Here is a 20437-nt window from a genome sequence, read left to right on the forward strand (position 1 = left end):
TGTCTTTAAGAAATTCTAATAAGAGCAGGGTCCCTTAGGACCGCGGGCACCACCCCCATTCCCACCATTGCCCTTGTGGCCTCCACAGACGAAGCCACCGATAGCCTATGCCAGTAGCTCCATGGCACGGGCTGACTCACGGCGAGCAGCCATCATTTCCACCATCATCTCCGCATGAGTCATCAAAGGTGGCAGTGGCAGAGGAGGAGGAGCCAAAAGTGGAACCTCATGGCTCTCCCCGTTGCTGTGCTCATTGGCTCATGCACTTTCACCTTGCCCTTCACCAAGATCGTGGCCCACTCCGACACTGGTGCTCCCACGTTCGAACCTTAGATTTATCTGTAAGAGATAGGAACCAACCACTTAGGACAACCTTCTAGATTAGAAGCATGGGATTAGAGAAATGACAAGACATTTATTAAAGCATTCTTTTTGTTATCCTATCAATTTACTAATCCAATTATACGTGTAGGGGGACTTTAGTTTAAGCAAGATTCTATTATCATGATGCATGCATCGGCCTATATGCTCACTCAAGCCAGAATATAGCAGCATTCGCAAAACTTTGGCACATCGCACACTCACTTTCCGTATGCTAAGCGATTTCTTACGCAACGTAAGTCTGTGTACCTACAGAAAACTGATTAGATAAAATGAGTGTCGCTATCCTAGATAGACCATATTGCTAGGGCTCATACTTATTTACATAATTTTAGCGCATCCTACTTTTCGCAAAACTTTTGTTGGTCAAATTTTAAGTTTTGGAAAAGAGTGATGAACTCATAAACTCATTATTGGCTCTGATGCCAATTGTGGCAGAACTGCCCAAAATAACGCACTTACGGAGGTGCTTGTCTTCCACCAGACACTAAGCACCCCGAAAGCAAGCTATAGCGGGCAGGTTCTGTTGGGCACACCCCAAGGGAGAGCCCAAAAGATCCATATTTTTCACCAAGGATCCAATAATGAGAACGAGTTACAATACTTAATCCATTTCATACATCCAGAGTTCTTAGAAATTCATTATTACATTGCCAAATTCAGATTGTGAAATATTAAATAGCGGAATGATAATAAACATCTATCGATAATGAACAAGGATCCATTTGTGCCCACCAGAAGAATCATTCACACAACAGGTACTCCTCAAGTTCAACCTGCAACAAGGGTAAATAAACCATGAGTACACAATGTACTTGCAAGACTTATCTGATTAGTGGGAGACTCCAAGGGATATCCAAAGCTTTATGATTTGCTGGTTTCCTTTTTGCAGAAACCAATACTAATAGTGAGTCCTTATTTATGTTATTATTAGCTGTCATGATTAATTTATTATCTAGCCATTCTATGTAAGCACATGTTCTACTTTCAAGCAAGAGTTGAGAAAACAGTTCCATTTCATCACCTTTCATCTTTTAGTTCTTACTACGGTGTTGGACCGTAGACAAGCCATATCGGATTGCCCGATGATTCATGAAACAATGCCCCCAGCTGGGTACCCCGAAAACACACGCCCCGCTTGTACCCCAAGCACAAGCAGGACCAACCCATCAACCTCCTATCATGGGGTCCAAGTCCCCGTCCAAACTTGGACTCCAAGCCCCCGCTCCTAAGTACTGGACTTAAAGCGGTGCAAGGACCTCCACCATCCCCGCCTCCAATTAGTCGGTTCGGAAAGAGCCGGAACCCACGACAAGAGAGCAACAAGTCTTTCCTGTGCCTACACCCAAGTATGTGCTCAGGATAATAAATCTATGACTTGCCTAGAGACCTATGCAACGGTCGGTCCTTAACCGACACAAACAGAGAAATAGTGTGACCAAGCTATGCCCTATTAGCAATAGGACACAACCTCTTACACCCACTAATACCCAAACCATATCCCTGCCCGGTCACCATTTTACTTTCCACCATTTTATCATGAGTGATCATAATTATCACCTATTGTGAGTAACAGCAGGTTACTCACGCTACCAATACCCTGAGCATAGCAGCTACTCGACCTATACTAGTAGGACTCATAGGTAAGTATATCTATGCATGTAGTTTTTAAAAATGCCTATAACATAAATGCACATCATATATATTCAGTAGTCATTCAAAAATAGGGGTCATGTACTAGGGCTTGCCTTGGGCAGGCGATGTATCAACAAAGTCAGCAACGAATGGCTCCGAGGCTCCCTCCTGTACAAGAATCTCCTCCTCGTACTCAATGACCTCCTCGTAGTCCTGTTCGTCCAGTAGGCACGAACTCTACCAACTCATGATCTTACATGCATGAAATGATGATGCAACACTTAGTAATATGGCAATAGCAACTCTAAAAATCAAAATACATCCATCAAGCTACTAAGCTAGTCTTATCAACTAAGGTGCTAAGTTACCTACTGTTACCACTAACAAGTATGAAGCATGACATATATTATCTTAGCAACTAAAGGTATTCTTACTCTTAATACCAATTTACTGTATATATGATAAAACAAGGGGTACTAGCTACTCCATTTATCAACCTATTCTAGGGTTACAAAATTACAGTGAGCACATAATAATCTAATGAGCCTACTGTAAAAATTTCATAGGCTAAAGCTATCACTCATTTTGCCACAAAAATTCCTACAAATATTAAGCTAAATAATACTAAGCTTTCTAACATGAATTTATGAGTCTATCATTACTACAGCTAACTATAAACTAACTGCACCAACAGATAGATAGCATTTTTGTGAACCTAACAATTTTTGTTTTACTATTTTTGGACATCTATAAAATTTACCATAAGTTTTGAAAGTTCAGCTCCAAACTAAATTGAATAAACATTTATTACCTTACTGAAAAATGGAAAACCTAAATCTACCGTGCGGCCCAAAGCGCGAGTGACTCGGCCCAGTTCGGCGCAGCGCGCGCGAACACGCGACACACCGGCGTGGCCCACACAGGCACGACCCAGTCCGCGTGACGACGGCCCACGATGGGGAGGACCCGCGTGCGCCGGTCATCTTGCAAAAATGCCCTCGGCCTACCCGGTAATCATGCGAGCACTAAGAGCACTATTCTGCTAGTCTGCTATATTACAATTCTGCCCCTCCTCCTTTCCATCTTTACCACGACCATACCCTCGGGCCCTCCCGCACGCGCACCAGCGCGGCGGCGCTGGCATCGGATGGTTATGCTGGCTAGACTAGTCCCTCCCCGCCCTATCTAAGGAGCCGATATCTACCTCGGCATGAGCACGAGACGCTGAGCGAAGAAAGCAGGTGCCGGGACGCCACAGTAAGGCCAGACCATGGTGGCGGAGCTCCTACAACAAGGCGGTGACGTTCCGGTGAGTTACAACAGCGTTGGGTAAATAGGGTAGCGAGTGAGCTCCAGACACTCACCACTGAACCAATCGAGGCGGTGGTTCGACCGGAGGCGGCCTGAGCCAAGCTGGCCGCGTGTGCACGGACAGTGCGGTGGTGCACGGTGGGGGCAAGGCTATGTCAGGGGTGGCTAGAGGGTGGCAAGCAACTAGGCAAGGGTGTGCCTAGCGATGGGTAGGTGGAGGCAAAGCAGGCGATGCAACGGATCGGGCGCAATCAGCTCTGGAGAGGGGGCTTGTTGTGGACACGTGCCGAGGCAGGTCTTAACGACCCGGTGGGAGGAAAGCTCCAAATTGGAGCATGGCACGGCAATGCACACCACAAGCTAGGGTCAGGTGGTTGGCTGACCACACCATGAAGCCGTGGATGGGGTTATTTGGACCGAGGTGACTCCACCACGGTGAATTGAAGGTGCGGGTCCGGCGACCATGGACGATAGAGGAATAGGGTAAGGCAGGCATGGCTTGGCGCGTCACTGCCAGTGGCGCTATCAATTCGGTGAACAATCACTGCATGTGCTACTAGGCCATTGGGGGAAACGGCCAAACGCACTCAGAATTGGTTGGTCCGCATTGCCATAACTCGCAAGCCGATAGTGGCGGCTCGGCCCTTTGCGCCGCAGTGGCATGGCGCCTGGTTCGAGAGAGGCAGCAGCGCAGCGTCGCATCGAGCATGATGTGATGGCCAAGGCAGCAGGGCAAGCCCACGCGCGTGCAGTCAGTGAAGGGTCAGCAGTAGCAGTGGCCACGCGACAGTGGCGATCGGAGCGCAGCGCGACTGGGGATGCAGCACGATGTGACGACGAGCATCAACGGCACCGCGCGATAGTAGCCCGGACTAGCCAAGCCATAGGCCAGCCGAGGATGGCCATGTGTGCACGGTCCCGCGTAGGCGAGCACGAGGAGGCACCGCAGCTCAGGTGATGCGATGCAACGGCGGTGGCAGAGCGGCTAGGCTCGTCGGGCCCCAGCGTCCCGCCGAGCGCGGCGTGCACGTGAGTGCGTGGGTGCTTGTGTGCGTGAGCACGGCCGTGGTGGTGCGAAGCCCGCGTGGCGGCACGCACGGGTGCACATGTGGGCGAGCGGCGACGCCAGCCAAGTCACGGTGACCACGGCCAGATGCTGCCACCGTTCAAAAACGTGTCTTGCACGCTTTTTAAAACGTCCCAAAAATCCATCTCAATGCTTCAATGCTAAACCGACTATTTACACTCAAGATGGCATATCAAGCTACTAAAACAAGCCCTAAGACCATACCACTACCGAACCTGATTCACCTACAAAAATTACCAAACTTTGCCTCGTCACACCGTTTTCTAACTTATGAAATTTGACTAAGCTTTGATCGGTTTCGCGTCAAATGCGATTTCCAAGCTATTAAGTAAGCTAACTAGTGACTCCCATTCTCGATCGTAAGTATTTCATCGTCACCTACCAATCTTACACTACAAACTTTATTAAAGTTTCATATATGCATTCTATAGCATTCTCGTTCAATAAAAATTTGTTTGAAACCCTAAGTGATAAAACACGGCATGGAATGTAGCTTTCGCTTCGCGTTTCCGATGAACAGTTTCGAGTCACAGAAAATTGATTTACACACTATAATTCATATTCACACATAAATATGATGCTCATGCAGTGTTTTAGCAAAAGACTGTACAGTGTAACACCGAGGGTGTTACAGTCGTGCGCTTGTCGCCCCTCCCTCCCTCCCTCTGCGACCTCCATGTCACTGGAGAGGAGGACGGCAGTGGCGGCTTCTGGTGAGCCACCCCTCCCTCCCTCTCTCCCTCCCTCCCTCCCTCCGTGACCTCCATGCCACTAGAGAGGAGGGCGATGACGACGGCTTCCGGCGAGGTAGGTGGGTCCTTCTCTAGATCTAAGCCCTCCTCCTCTGGATCTGAGCTCTCCTTCTCCTCCTCTGGATCTGAGCTCTCCTCCTCCTCCTCCTCTAGATCTGGATCTGAGGGACGATGCGGTGGCTAGGGTTCTGATGAGCTCTATTGCAGTAGCGTTGTTTTGATGTTGCAACAAGTATTTTTTTTGTTGCATTAGTCTTTTTTCTGATTGTTGCATCTCGCATTACGCTTTGTTTCTTTGTTGTTGCAGTAGCTCTGTTTTGCTAGTGCAACAAGTAATTTTTCATTGTTGCATTAGTTTGTTTTCTGATGTTTGATTTCTCGCCTTTGCTTTTTGTTCTAATTTTTTTGTTGCAGTAGCCTTGTTACGGTGTTGCAACAGGTAATATTTCTTTGTTGCATTAGTTTTTTTTTCTGATCTTGCATCTCACATTGCAGTAGACTTTGTTCTAATGTTATAGAGTTGTTGCAAATGCTAGTGCCCTGAAGCTTTGGTACAGAATCAATATAGGTGGAAATGTGGAATGTAAAACAAAAACCAGCGGAGTTTAGTGAAAGCTCAGTGTTCACGGGACATGATTTGTAACTGGCAGAGTAGATTTATATCAGCAGCAAAAATGTATATCTGGATGGTCTACAGTAAACCAGGCGTCTGGAGCTTAGTGCAAGCACATAAGTGATGGCTTAAACTTCGTGCAGCTCTGGTGGCAAACTGGCTACACTGCAAGTCTGCAGACTGCAGCACTTGGTGAACAGATCTGCTTTATACTTAAATATCGAGCACCATTGCTGAGGCTTGTCAGCTTATAGCTAAGCTGGTATATCTTCTAAGGTTTTCACATCTTATTAATGGATGCTAGTCAGTGCTTCTGAGTTGTGAACATCCATTAGGGGACCCAGGTTAGACACTTTTCCTGAATTTCTATCACCTGTCTACTTACCAATTGCTCATTACTTATTCTTCTGACTATATGTACATTCAGCTCCTTAGTATGATATAAAACACTAAACAAGCTTGGTATTTGGTTTAAAGATATAGTTTATCATGTTTGAATGGTAACTGGCACATACTCTAGGCAAAAACATAAAGAAAAACTAGTAATCTTTGAGTTTAGCTTGCATAGTTCATACAACTTCAGATACTTTTGACATATAAGGTATTCTGCTTTCATAAGCAGCTAAACAAATCATTAGTAATCTCTAGCTTCCACCTCTATTTGCGGGTGTGGCACATGTAGTCTTGTATTGAACCTGATCTTGCTGTTCTTGTGATCTGCTCATAGTGATTACTTTAGCATGAGAAGAGTAGGATCCGAAAGAGTTCAATATTCATGCTACTTGTAGCATCAGCTTCAATTGTCAAAATCCACCAGTGCTTCCTTTCAAAAAAAAAAAAAAATCCACCAGTGCTAAATTAACATCAGTAGGTGAACTTTAGCTGTTAATAGCAAGGGTACTGTACTACTTTGTAATGGTGAATATCTAGTGCAAACCTTTATTGGAATGCAGTCATGCAAATTCCATGTCTCAATTATACATAATGACTTAGAAAAACACTTTCAGAGTACATGATCCCAATTTCATTCTACAAGTCTAGAGGACAGTTCCCATGTGTTCGCCTTATTGGTTTAATGAGAATTTACCAGACAAATTTAAAGTAAAAAATTTCCAAAATGAGGCCTTTAATTTAGTCTAGAGTCAAATCAGGAGGAACCCGTAGCCATGTGCCAGAGCATCTGATCCGCATCTCGCAGGCCGTGCAGTATTGCTAAACAAGTGTTCTTTTTTGGAACCACTAAACAAGTGCCTTCTTGAATCTTGAACACTGATTCGGCACCCTAGAATACCAAGCTCCTGTGAGTTTCGTGTACGTTCTGGTTATTGTTTTTACGTAGAGTAGTTTTGTTTGTTTAATAAGTTTTTGCCCTTTTGGGGATAGGGGACAAATTATTATCAAAGGAACACATTATTACACAGGAAAAAGGGGGTTGAGTTGTGTAGGACTCCTTACTTCCAACAACTGCTATGCTTCCAACAGTTCACTGCAAGAAGCTACTCCACTTTTTTTTGGTGGGGTATAAATAGGTGAGAAAAATACCATGTTGCTTCAGTGTGGATTAAATGACAATTTTCTTAGCTCACATATTTAATCGAGGAGTGTTTGCTTTATCCTTTCAGCGTAGCTTAGCTCTGTTTCTCTGAATTAGTTTTCCATCTTCGTTTTGTCTATTTTTCTTCTCTTTAGATCAGGCTGTGCATATTTCTTGTGATCTTTGTCATACTGCTCATAATTGTAGGCCTCTTAATCATTGCAACTTGACACCAGAACAATATTATACAGATCCTTAAACTCTATATAGTGTCGTGTAGCCCAATAGGACAATTGCAAAATATAAGCAATAGGCTTTTCATCCATGTTTCCACCATTTAATGTGAATCTGTTACTAGCTGTTTACCTTGCAGACATGCCGTTCTTAACGGCAGCCGACATATTATCAGTCTAATAATAAAATGGCTAATGGCCTCGTGACAATCAAAATTACCACATGAAACACTGGCTTCAAATCCAAGCGAGTTCAAAGTCAAAGCGAACTTGGAATTTGCACCCATGGCCAAAGTAAAAGGACCTTTTTTTTTCCTAATCTTGTTAGGTTCAGCCTGATTGCACATTAACCATCTGATCTCGTCTTCTTGATAGATGTGAAGTCAAGGTCTACTCACACTTATTGTTAGGGATGCAGTACAGGTGCCCCCAGACCCCAACTGGGCAATTTGCCCATGTTACCAGTTAACTCTGATCCCAACTATCTCCCGCCGAAAACAGGCGAATCTTTTGTACGTTCGGTGATATAACAGTGACAAGTGGGCCTTCCCACTGGTCTATATATGTATGTACATAATAAGGGGAAAAAATGAGATTCCTTCATACGCGTGGCGGCGCTTGCCTTCAGACGACTTCGCATGCAGTGAGCGCCTATATATGTCCACCCCATCTTCCTCCTACCATCCTGTGTAGTGTAGTCAAACCGCAGCAAGTTGAACTAGCAACAGCAAGCCTAGTGATGCTCATCTAGAGCTGCAAGTACGCGACTGCAAATTCCTAGCTAGATCTAGCTATCTTAGTTTGTTTCCTCTACTAACACTCTTTTTTATGCTTTTTTGTAGAAGTATATACTGCACATGGGGTCCTTAGGCTTGCTGGTTCTAGCGATCGCCGCCGTGCTGGAGCTCACCAGAGCCTGACTCCTGGAACGGCGGCCGCGCCACGTTCTACGGCGGCGATGACGCCTCTGGCACTATGGGTGAGCATCTATCTATACATTGAGCAGTTGAAGATATCAATGGCTCGTTAGCTATTGGTTGCATCACATGACATGTTGATCTTTGTGTCTGACATGCAGGAGGAGCGTGTGGGTATGGCAACTTGTACAATGCAGGATACGGGAAGAACACCGCGGCGCTGAGCACCGCGCTGTTCAACAATGGGCAGAGCTGCGGCGCGTGCTTTGAGATCCGGTGCACCGGCAGTGGCAGCTGCCTGTCTGGTTCCGCCGTTGTGACAGCGACCAACTTCTGCCCACCCAATTATGCGCTCTCCAACAACAATGGTGGATGGTGCAACCCGCCGCAGCCGCACTTCGACCTCGCCGAGCCGGTCTTCACCCAGATCGCCATCGCCAGTGCCGGCGTCGTGCCTGTCCAATACAGGAGGTACGTACGTGACACTGTCACACTCACACTAACACCAGCCAGGTGCTCAAAGTTGGCGGCCCGTGCGTATGATCACACGCGTGATGCCTATGCGATGTTAATTTGTGCTTGTGCAGGGTGCCGTGCGTCAAGCAGGGTGGCATCCGGTTCACCATCAACGGCCACTCCTACTTCATCCTGTTGCTGATCACAAATGTGGGCGGCGCTGGTGACTTGACGGCGGTGTCGATAAAGGGCTCGCGGTCGGGCTGGCAGACCATGAGCCGCAACTGGGGCGCCAACTGGAATAACGGCGCCCTGCTCGACGGCCAGGCACTGTCGTTCCAGGTCACCGCCAGTGATGGCCGCACCGTCACGTCCGAGAACGCCGCACCAGACGGCTGGAGCTACGGCCAGACCTACACCGGCAAACAGTTCTAACCGGCCGGCCGCCTGTACTGAGCGGCCGGTCACGATTAGCATCGCGTGTGTACGTGTGCGTCGCCGGAGGAGGGCTCTGTTTTGAAGCAGCTCGCTCGAGAGCGGCAAGGTCGCTAGGCTCTCTGCGGTGGTTAGGGGCTTGTGACTTAAGGTTGTTGCGATTGCGACTAGCAAGGCCAAGGCATGTGCGTCGTCGCCAGCCACCGAAGATGGGGGCTCTGGGCGCTTTTTTACTTTCAGCAGGCGTGTGCTTTGCAGGGACGCTTAATTAGTCAGGGTCAGTGTTTCGAGGCCTGGAAATTAATCAATGGATGACTGTGGTGATGAGCAGAAATTAGCAGCTCGTCGTCACCCGCGCCGTGTACCACGTAATTGCACCTTTGCTTGCATGAATCAATGGAATTTAGCCTAGTTGTTCTCTTCTCGTTTATTTCCACCAAAATTGTTAAGAACAGTGTCATACTTTACCTGTTCATCGTTACAATGTTTCTTCTGTTTCAGTTGAATGTGCTCTATTGAGCTAAGAAAGCAAAGCCTGCATCATCCCAGCTACAACTACAATGATTTCGATTGGTCGGATACAGTCGGTCAAGTATATGTTTAGTCTCATGGGTGCTAGAAATAAAAAGCGAGGACAAAGATGGGATCGAATAATTGGACAAAACCTATTCTAACAGTGAACGCGGAATGGTCCAGTGATTTGACATTTTGTGCACGTTGGATTTCTGATCTCCGGGCACTCTCTGAGATGGATTTCAATAACCGGATTGCTTGTGAACGCAATAAATACTTAGAAGTCAATGACGCACAAACACTGTTAGGATACTTTAGAAATAAGCAGTTAGAGGATCCTAGAAGCTAACCATGCACACACACATTTGGAATACTTGAGAAATAAGCTGTTAGAGGATCATTCGGTTCTTTTATGATGTTTAGATAGATAAGAAGATGGTTGGATAGAAAAACTTTGGGCAGATGGTCAATCTATCAAGGAGTACAAATACCTGGATAATGCCATGTCATTTGACACCACTTTTTAGACTAGTAAGTTTGAAATGTCTTTTGCTCTAGTCATTGGAACCAACTATCACAAGCGAACAATAATTTTTAGAGCTGCACTTTATATATAATAAAACTATTGAATCATTATTAGGCTCTTTAAAACCTTCCTAACGACAATTTCAAGCAAAGCATCCTAGCATAAATTTCACTAATCAAGATGCAGCCATGGCAGGAGCAATTGCATATGTATTCCTAAATACAAGTCATTGTCTTTGTGGCACATTTACCTAAATGCTTTCATGACTCGGATAACAAGTTTCTACCTGATTTTAAGGCAATTGCACACATACCTTCACACATGGCATTACCAAAGTACTTTGATAGCTGTTGTTGGTAATGCCACTGTAGGAACGTACTTTGAATAAATAATTCTTTTTTCACATAAGCATTAATAACCAGAGAAAAAAAATCATCTCTTTTAACACAGCCATCTGACAACAACAGCTATCACCCATGAACTGCATACAGTGAAAGGAACGTACTTGTGAACATCACTCATATTCAGGACAGCCGATATAAAAGCATAAGTCTTGTGCTGATAGTTTGGAGCTCCATGTCTGCAGTGGCAGATGTAGGATGAAAATATAGGGGGTTTAAGTTTACACAGGGACCAAGACACGAAGCTATGCCTCTAGAAATTTGTGTGTCTAAAGGGTCCATACCATATTTTGAAGTGGAAATGTATGACTTCAAAGCAATCAAATCATTACGCTCTAATTAGTAACTAGCTAGAATAGGTCGTATACTAGATCTGGGTCGTAATATGTAAATGTAATATCATTTTTTCTAGGCATATTGTGTCATAAATACGATATCAATCTTAGCAGGCACAAATTACTAAAATAGAAATAGGTGCACCTGAAATCCTCACCAGTGACGCATTTCGTCAAACACCTCAGTGGTCAACCGTCAACGAGTACACGACTCTACTCCACCAGGCACAAAGTGACAGGGCATCCCACGAACGGCTTGGCCGCTGCTTGGTGCTTGCAGCTCTGCTCGGTAGTAGGGAATAGGTGCGGACTGGGAGAACAAAAGAAGAAAGAAAGAAAGAAAAGGTCATGTTCCTATTGGGCTCTGTTGATACTTCTTACCTATCAGAGGAATTTCGTAAGCGTATAGAATTATCACGTAGCACTTCGCTCGATGAGTACCGAGTAGTCGAATTTATATTTTTTTCAAAGAAAGACAGAAGGCTAGAACTTATATTAGGCTAAGAATTGCTAAGGTAAAGCTTACGTTAATCCTAGGATAGGTGAACGATAGTAGAAGTCGAATGTAAACTACCTAAACTAAACTAAATGACAAACTACACTAGAGATAACTAGGTAGGAGAGTGAGCGATTTATCTTTCTAGTAACTAAGGGTAAACAAATGACCAGGAGGAATATGATAGTACTTTAGGGCACAGCCCGTCTACCAACTAGGAGAGTTAAATAGATAAGATCTGTCACGAGTCATACGATTTAATAACTAAACATATCGTGGTGGAATACAGAGGATAGATAAGGTTGTCACCACTTGCCACCTACCATAATCTATCCGGAGGCCTAGCCATATCCATAAGTAATCTATAGCCTAAGCACCACGCTTAATCTATAGGCTTACTACTTCGATCCGAACTCCGATGAAATGAGAGCAAAGTACCCTAAACAGACGGTGGAACATATACTAACGAATATCTACTAATTAAGAGATAACATATGCTATTATTGCCAAACAATAAGCACCTAAGCTCACTAATGATGAACACTAATGACTAAGTACTTAAAGTAAAGCAAAGCAATAATAGTAGAATAAAGTACTTAAAATAAATACTAAATAAAGTAAATGCTGAAATAAAAGAATTACAAAGGGGCTATACCAGACCTAGAAGACTCTTTTGGACTCCGAGAGAAGCTCCTCTCTTGCTCTACTCCACTACTAGACTACTACTCTATAGCTAATGCTAAGCTAGAAAGCTAACAGAAGCTTGAAAATGAATGGGGTGTCTTTCCATTGAGCTCCACACCCTCTATTTATAGTGTAGAGAGGCATGGGGGTACTTGTAGGTAGCAGGGAGGTCGGTGGAGGACATAGGGCGCCGGGCGGCCTAGGGACGGCGTCGCCCGACCCTCCATTCCGCCGCCTTACGATCCTACGGTGTTGGTTGGCTCCCAATGGCGGTTGTAGAGGCAGCACATGTCGAAATTCGGGCAGGACGTCGGTTGGTAAGTCGGTGGAGAGCTCCAAGTGTATGACAATGGGCACATGAATCCACCGTGAACAAATCATGTCCGTTCATCAAACCAACTTGAATGGAGGCTTCTCATTGGCTATGGAGCAGCTCCCACGGACCAGTGACGTGGCATGGCCACTTGGGTGGTCCGGGTGACGCCCATTTGGGGGCCGGGTAGCGCTGTCAAGTGGGCCCTCGGCCTCATGTCACGTCCACTTGCTCCATATGCCCATATTTTCACCAATTTGGTCTATTTTTGCTTAAATTTCCTGCATACAAATAATTCTACAAGCACAAGTGAAACTAGGTGAATTATAAACAAAATTCTACACATGTGATGATGATTTACCTCACTTTGTCATTTTTTTGGGTGGAATGTTGATGGTCCAAAATGGGTGGTAGTGACTGTCAACAAGCTCCCCTAGGCTACCCCTTTGCTATCCTCAGTAAAGATACAGGGTTTAGCATGGAATAGGCATTGGATCAAGAGTTGCTACTATGTAACAGTCCTTCAAAGACTTGTATACAAACAAATAATATCTCTTGAGTTGAACATGTTAGCACTTAAAAATTCACCATCAGTCTTAGCAATGTGGGACTTATAGCTTTCACCTTGACACAAGCAATTGCAAGAATGTGTAGCTAGATAGATACTTTTTGCCTACTTTGATTTAGCTCAAACTTCCTAGAGGTTTTCAATACATTTTGAAAAGAAAACTTACCTAAGTTCATCAGATGGGACACTCAAGTCACTCAATGGTGTTTGAAATCCTCACTAAGGCCATGAATTTTAGCCTTAATTTCTATCCTAAAGCTTATGTGGAGCTCAAGGTAGGGGTAAAAGCATAGCTTACTTGAATTGAATATATTGCTAAGTCAAACACTTGGATCACAAGGAGCAACAAATCATACTAATTGATCAAGATATGCATGTGTGTGGTATATTTGGTGGAAGTGGTACTCCTTTGAGAAGTTTCCCTTCTCTAGCTTCTTTTTGAGAGGGCATGGCTATTTTTATTTTTCTCACTCTCTCTCTTTCTCTTTTTTGAACACTAGAGCTTTTTGCACTTTTATTCTCTCTCACTCTTTGTTTTCTATAGCCCATCCCTCTCTTTTTGATGTAAGATAGCTAGAGAGGTAACTTTGATTCTCATATAGCAATAATGTATGGAAAGCATATGTGGTTGCGTATTCCTAGTGTAGAAATAGCATAAATATGTGGGTGTAAGTGAACTTGATCAAAAAGCATGAAAATTTTCTCTACTCAGATCAACAAGGCTTGAAAAAGCTCAAAACAAACAAGCAGCTTTTATGGTGGCTTTATCATGTATGAGTGAATATTTATTTGGCTCTGGTAGGAATTTATCACCATTAAGGAACTTCTACCAAGAGAGTTTTAGCATTTTGCAAAATAAAACTTAAGGTTGTTTTTACCATTCCTCAGATAGGTTCAAAGATTTACTCTAATCATAGCTATAACATATCTCACAAAAGCCTATTCTTGGTTCTAGCATTTACAACCCATGAAAGCATTCAACTTAAGATGAACTCTAAGTTATCATGCTCAAAACTTAAGAAGTATAAGGTTGTATAACAAGCTTTTGCAAAGTATCACAAAGCAACTATTCATCATCTCCAAATAATTTTATCATCATTTATTAGAGCAGAGTTTCTCTCAAGATAAATTTAAGGTACTCCTCTCTATATTCTATGATCATGAATATTGAAATATAAATCAAACATGAATTGTAAAGAGAGGGTTTAAGATTTTCATACCTGAGCGAGGTTGCATAGGTTGGAATGTCTTATGGCAGCTTCTTTGATTCTTTTCTTTATTGACTAACTAATACTACTCAAATGCATAAATGACTAAACCTATTACTACTAGATAACTTATTCAGTATGGATGCTACTAAATATTTATTCATTATTATTATTAAATATTTTTATATGTTTTTAAATGCAAATCTATCCTATCTTGCATAGCTACTGCAGACTTTATTTATTAACATAGAGTAGCTAAATGCAACTAACCTATCATGCAATGCAAAGCAAATTTATTAGAAATTTAAATATGAGATGCAACTAATGAAATGCAGTAAATAAATACAATAGATAGAGAACTTACCTTTTTGATGGGCTCAAGGTCATTCGTCCTTGGGCGGAGGTGTTTCCTCTTGTTCCACCTCGGTGGCCTTGTCAGGATCAGGGGATGACGAGTTTGAGGATGGATCTTTCATTTTACGCCATCTTTTTCTATTCTTCTTCTTGACAAGCTTCTCCGGTTCTTCAATCGGCTTTAGTTTCTTCACCTTGATTCTCTTCGGATGCTTCTTCTTTTTCTATTTCTCATCAAAGAGGGGTTGTCCATAGGCAAAAGCAAATATTTCTTTCCTTCCAGCAAAGTGAAATTGGATTTGCCCAGAAAGCCACATATATGTAAGCATTTGCTAGTGTTAAGGAACGGACGACCAAGGATTAAAGGTGTATCCTCGGCGTTGCCCATGTCTAAAATCATAAAATCTATAGAAACATAAGCACTCATAACTTTAACTAATAAATCAGTGGCTACTCCCTTGAGATAATAGATAGATTGGTTGGCTAGCTGTGGGTAAACTGAAGTTGGCTCTAAGGTAGTGTAGAACAATTTATCATAAGTTGCCTTAGACATTATGTTAACACTAGAGCCTAGATCACATAGAGCATTATGGAAGGTATGAGTCCCAATGGAGCAGGTAATCGCAGGGGTATTGGGATCACCTTTCTTAATGGTAAATAGGGAATCTACTAAGTAGGAACCCCAAAAACTTAAAGCATAGCCATACCTTGCTGTGATAAGGTTGGCTGTCTCCATGGTTCCTTCAAGTTTGCCAGGAATTCTATCTTTTTAATAGTATGGGATAACAACAACAATTTGAGCTAAATGGGTTTCTATCATCTTATTGAAACTAAGTTGATTCTTTAAAGCAGAAGAAAACTCATCCAATTTAGCATTTATATTTTTCAACATCTTATCATGAGCATGCAACTTTTTATTAATGCTATCAGTCATTCGACTTTGATTATGAATAAGATCTTTCATGAAACCATAACTATTATTACCTTGATTATTCAAATGGGGAAAAGAGTAATAATTGCTACCTCCCTGATTATTAGAGCGCTAATTCCAGCCCTTGATGTTGTTGTTGATAGAACACGTTGTCGGTGTTGACGAAGTTGAGGACCTCTTGGGTCTCAGTGACAGGAATTGCCTAAATGTCCAACATCTACACATACTTCACAAGTCATGTGGGAATCCATGGCTTTGAGTGTCTCTTGGGTACTCACCTTCTCATAATGTTCTACTCGCTTCGCGAGCAGATCCATCTTAGCTGCAAGTATGTCAATTTCTTTAATTGAATGCATATCTTATGTATAGGGTTGGAGTCGATCGTTGCTCCATCCTTGGTTGGAAACCATCTTCTCGATCAGTGTCATGTTTTTCTGCAACACTTAGCGAAAAAGAATGCTCCATCAGCAGCAGCATCTAAATGGTTCATATCCAACGACACTAATTCATGGTAGAAGTTTTGGATTAAAAGCTAGTCTTCCATGCCATGGTGTGGGCATGCAGAGATGTACTCTTGCATTCATTCCCAAGCTTCGGGAATCGAATCATCTGCTAGTTGTTGAAAACTAGAGATCTTATTGCGAAGAGCACTAGTTTTCCCCATAGGGAAAAACTTGACTAGGAAACTGTTGAAACACTTGTCCCATGTGTCTACAGCGTTGCGGTTAGAGTAAAACCATTGCTTAGCCTTTTCTAACAAAGAGAAGAGGAAAAGGCGAAGACGTATAGCCTCTTGGTTCACTTCCTTAATGGTGAAGGTCCTACAAATCTCCAAAAAATGTTGGAGGTGAGCATTTGCATCCTCATGGGCTTTTCCACAAAACGGACTAGTTTCAAACATCATAATTAACTCTGGCTTAAGCTCAAAGTTAGCGTCCCTATTAATAACATTGGGTCCGGTGGCTACATTAGCAGCCGAGGGTGTAGAAAAATCACGAATGGATTTATCGCCCATGGTCATGTAGGGTAGTGATAGAATAGGAGGGAGAAAGGATAAACTACTTAGGATAACTAAAAGACTAGTTAGCAAGACTAGCAATATTAATCCGAGACTAGTTGCCTTCTCTGGCAATGGCGCCAGAAATGCTTGTTGATACTTCTTAACAACTATTAGAGGAATTTTGCAAGCACACAGAACTATCACATAGCACTTCACTTAGTGAGTACCGATTGTCGAATTTATATTTTTCCCACAGGAAGGCGGAAGGCTAGAACTTATATTAGGCTAAGAATTGCTAAGGTAAAGCCTAAGTTAATCCTAGGTAGGTGAACGATAGTGGAAATTGAATGTAATCTACCTGAACTAAACTAAATGACAAGCTACACTAGAGATAGCTAGGTGGGGTAGCGAGCGATTTATCTTTCTAGTAAGTAAGGGCAACCAAATGACTAGGAGGAAGGCGATAGTACTTCGGGGTACAACATGCCTACCAACTAGGAGAGTTAAATAGACAAGGTCTACCATGAGCCCTATGATTTAATAACTAGATCTATCGTGGTGCAATATAAAGGATAGACAAGGTTGTCACCACTTGCCAGCTACAACAATCTATCCAGAGGTCTAGCCGTATCCACAGGTAATCTATAGCCTAAGCACCACTCTTAATCTACATGCTTACTAATTTGATCCGAGCTCCGATGAAATGAGATCAAAGTACCCTAACCAGACGCTGGAACCGGTACTAACTAATAGCTACTAATTAAGAGATAATCTATGCTACTAATGCTAAACAATAAGCACCTAAGCTCACTCATAATGAACACTAATGACTAAGTACTTAAAGTACAACAAAGAAATAATATTAGAATAAAGTACTTAAAATAAATACTGAATAAAGTAAATGCTGAAATGAAAGAATTACAAAGGAGCTATAGTAGACCTAGAAGACTCTTTCGGACTCCAAGAGAAGCTCCGCTCTTGCTCTACTCCACTACAAGACTACTACTCTATAGCTAATGCTAAGATAGAAAGCTAAGAGAAGCTTAGAGAGCTTGGAAATGAATGGGACGTCTTTCCACCGAGCTCCACACCCTCTATTTATAGTGTAGAGAGGCATAGGGGGTCCTTGTAGGCAGCATGGAGGTCGATGGAGGACCTAGGGCGCCGGGCGACCTAGGGAGGGCATCGCCTGACCCTCCATTCCACCGCCTTACGATCCTACGGCGTTGGTTGGCTCCCAATGGCCGTTGTAGAGGCAGCACATGTTGAAATTCGGGCAGGACATCGGTTGGTAAGTCGGTGGAGAGCTCCAAGTGTATGACAATGGGACCATGAATCCACCGTGAACAAATTATGTTCGTTGATCAAATCGACTTGAATGGAGGCTTCTCATTGGCTCTAGAGCAGATCCCACAGATTAGTGACATGGTAGGGCCACTTGGGCGGTGCTGCCAAGTGGGCCCTCGGCCTCCTGTCACGTCCAATTGCTCCATATGTCCATATTTATCACCAATTTGGCCTACTTTTACTTAAATTTCCTGCATACAAATAATTCTACAAGCACAAGTGGAACTAGGTGAATTATAAACAAAATTCTACACATATGATGATGATTTACCTCACTTTTATCATACTTTTGGGTGGAATGTTGATGGTCAAAATAGGTGTTAGTGACCGTTAATAGGCTCCACCTCTTCTACTTCTACTTGGGCTTGGGGGCTCAAATTCTACTAGGCGTCTAGGATGGCCCTATGCCCCTATGGCCTAGGAATGTTCCAACATCGTCTTCATCCTTAGCTCAATGCTCAAGCTCCTCCTTTCCTTCCTCCAATGGCAGAAAGATTTATGGAGGGGCTTAGGGGGGTGGCTCGAGCCTCCCTAGCCCCGGTGGCAGATCTGCCCCCTGGTATTAGTAGGAGTAGTTAGTGCCTAGTCAGGCATCTTATCTAGTGCCTTAGTAGGCTTATCTTCTACTTTAGTTGTTACTCTACTTTAATTAGCGCTTTAGTTGGTAGCTTTAGTACTAAGCAAGAATACTTGGTCTATATATGTAACATACCACAACCCTTTGAGGCAGAGCAACAGAATCAGAAAAATTTCTTAAACCTAAGTTGTCACCAACAATTGGTATCTAGAGCCTAGGTTCTCATCCTTCCCTTGTGTGGTACCATGTCCACCTCCAGTGAGCTTGCTCATCGTGCCGCCGCCTGCCACCGTTGTGGTGGTGAACCCTGGTGGCACAGTGGTAGACCTAGCTGCGGATTGCGATGCGTGCATCGCTACTATGGAGGCAATGGCTGAGTGGGCGTCCAAGACAGCCAGGTAGGCAGTGGCCATGGCCTACGCCACTAGTGGCGGCTACTGCTGCTGCTGCCCCTGTGCGCTGAGGCAGAGCAGTCCAAAGTTTCACAGAGCCCTCACAAGTGTTGTGTTCCCTCCCGATCGCCATAGCGTCGTCGGGGACATGGTGGCCATTGCAGGTCGCTGGTCGTCTAGACCATGTTCAAGGATGCTGGTGGGAGCACGCCGTGGCCCATGCTCACCAAGTCCAACTACAACGAGTGGAGCTTGATCATGAAGGTGAAGATGCAAGGTGAGGTAGATGTGGGATGCAGGTTCGTCATGGCATCATTGACTTCTATAATGATCAGCGAGCGTTGGAGGCCATTCTTGCTGTAGTTCAATCAGAGATGGCACCCACCCTCATGGACAAGGAGATCGCCAAGGACACCTAGGTGAAAACTCTTGTTTAGTTTTGGCTAATTGATGAAACCAATTGGACTAACCCGATGCTCTAAGTGTGTAAATGAGATAGGTTGGTCCAAGTCGAAGAAGGAGCTAGATGGCACTCAAGGTGAAGGAAATGGTCTAAAATATGGTGATCAAGTGCTCCAAATTGGAAAAGAAAAAAAAGAGAAAAACAAAACCCTATGTGCTCAAGGCAAAGGTATAAATAGGGATTTTGTTTTGCCAGTCAAGACGTAATAGAGTGCGTGATCGGATTTAGGATAGATGATCGTATTATTAAGAGGGGAGCTCTATTATACAATTCGGTCATCTAGTGCCACTAGGTGTGAAAATCTTTGCATTGCATTTAGGCCTAGTGCACAACGGAGATCAAGAGCAAAATGTTTACAAAAATCTTTTTGGCAAAGGCTAACTTGGCTCTAACATATTTGTGAAATATATTTGAGAGTCGGTACATTTGAAAGGAAGCGCTTGGGTGCTCGTGTTGTAGTTTTGCACGCACCGGTGGTGACCTGATGGTGTGCAGCCGGTTAACTCGGCATGGGTTTTTCACGTGCTCAAGTTTTCAGCCGAGCACCATGGTGACCTGATGTACACCGGTTAAAATGCACCGGTCACCCGTTCCAGAGACTGTTGCAAATCAGCTCGTGTAGGCGTTGTACTCACCGGTTGTCATAGAATTTTTTTTTAATTTTAACACTTTTTTAACTTAATTTTAAATCTAACACTCTCGGTTTTTTAAAAAACTAACACTTTTGGCCACGCCTATTGCCCTGGCGCGGCCAAATGCCTATGCCACGCCATGCATGGTGGTGCCGACAGAGGGCTGACATGGCGGCGGCCAGAAACGCTGGCCGCTGACGTGGCAAGGCTCTGCCACGCCACCGATCTTGGCGCGGCAGTGCCGCGCCCTGATCCATGGCGCGGCAGAGCCGGGTATAACCTTCGCCGCGGCCAGTCCCACTGGCCAAGCAGCAAAGTGGCCTACCGCCCACGCCTATCCGTC

The 20437-nt window shown here is 43.9% G+C and overlaps 1 non-coding gene and 1 pseudogene across 1 annotated transcript; both read left to right on the top strand.

Moving 5' to 3' along the window:
• The first annotated feature begins 8388 nt into the window (after positions 1 to 8388).
• On the top strand, positions 8389 to 9608 carry LOC136451939 (expansin-A11-like; annotated as a pseudogene).
• Positions 9609 to 16225: 6617 nt separating this feature from the next.
• On the top strand, positions 16226 to 16332 carry LOC136455660 (small nucleolar RNA R71). The gene has a single exon (XR_010759144.1). It is a non-coding gene; the product is annotated as a small nucleolar RNA R71 (small nucleolar RNA).
• Positions 16333 to 20437: the final 4105 nt, after the last annotated feature.

This window comes from Miscanthus floridulus, chromosome 5, assembly GCF_019320115.1.
Source record: "Miscanthus floridulus cultivar M001 chromosome 5, ASM1932011v1, whole genome shotgun sequence".
In the NCBI taxonomy this organism is placed as follows: Eukaryota; Viridiplantae; Streptophyta; class Magnoliopsida; order Poales; family Poaceae; genus Miscanthus; species Miscanthus floridulus.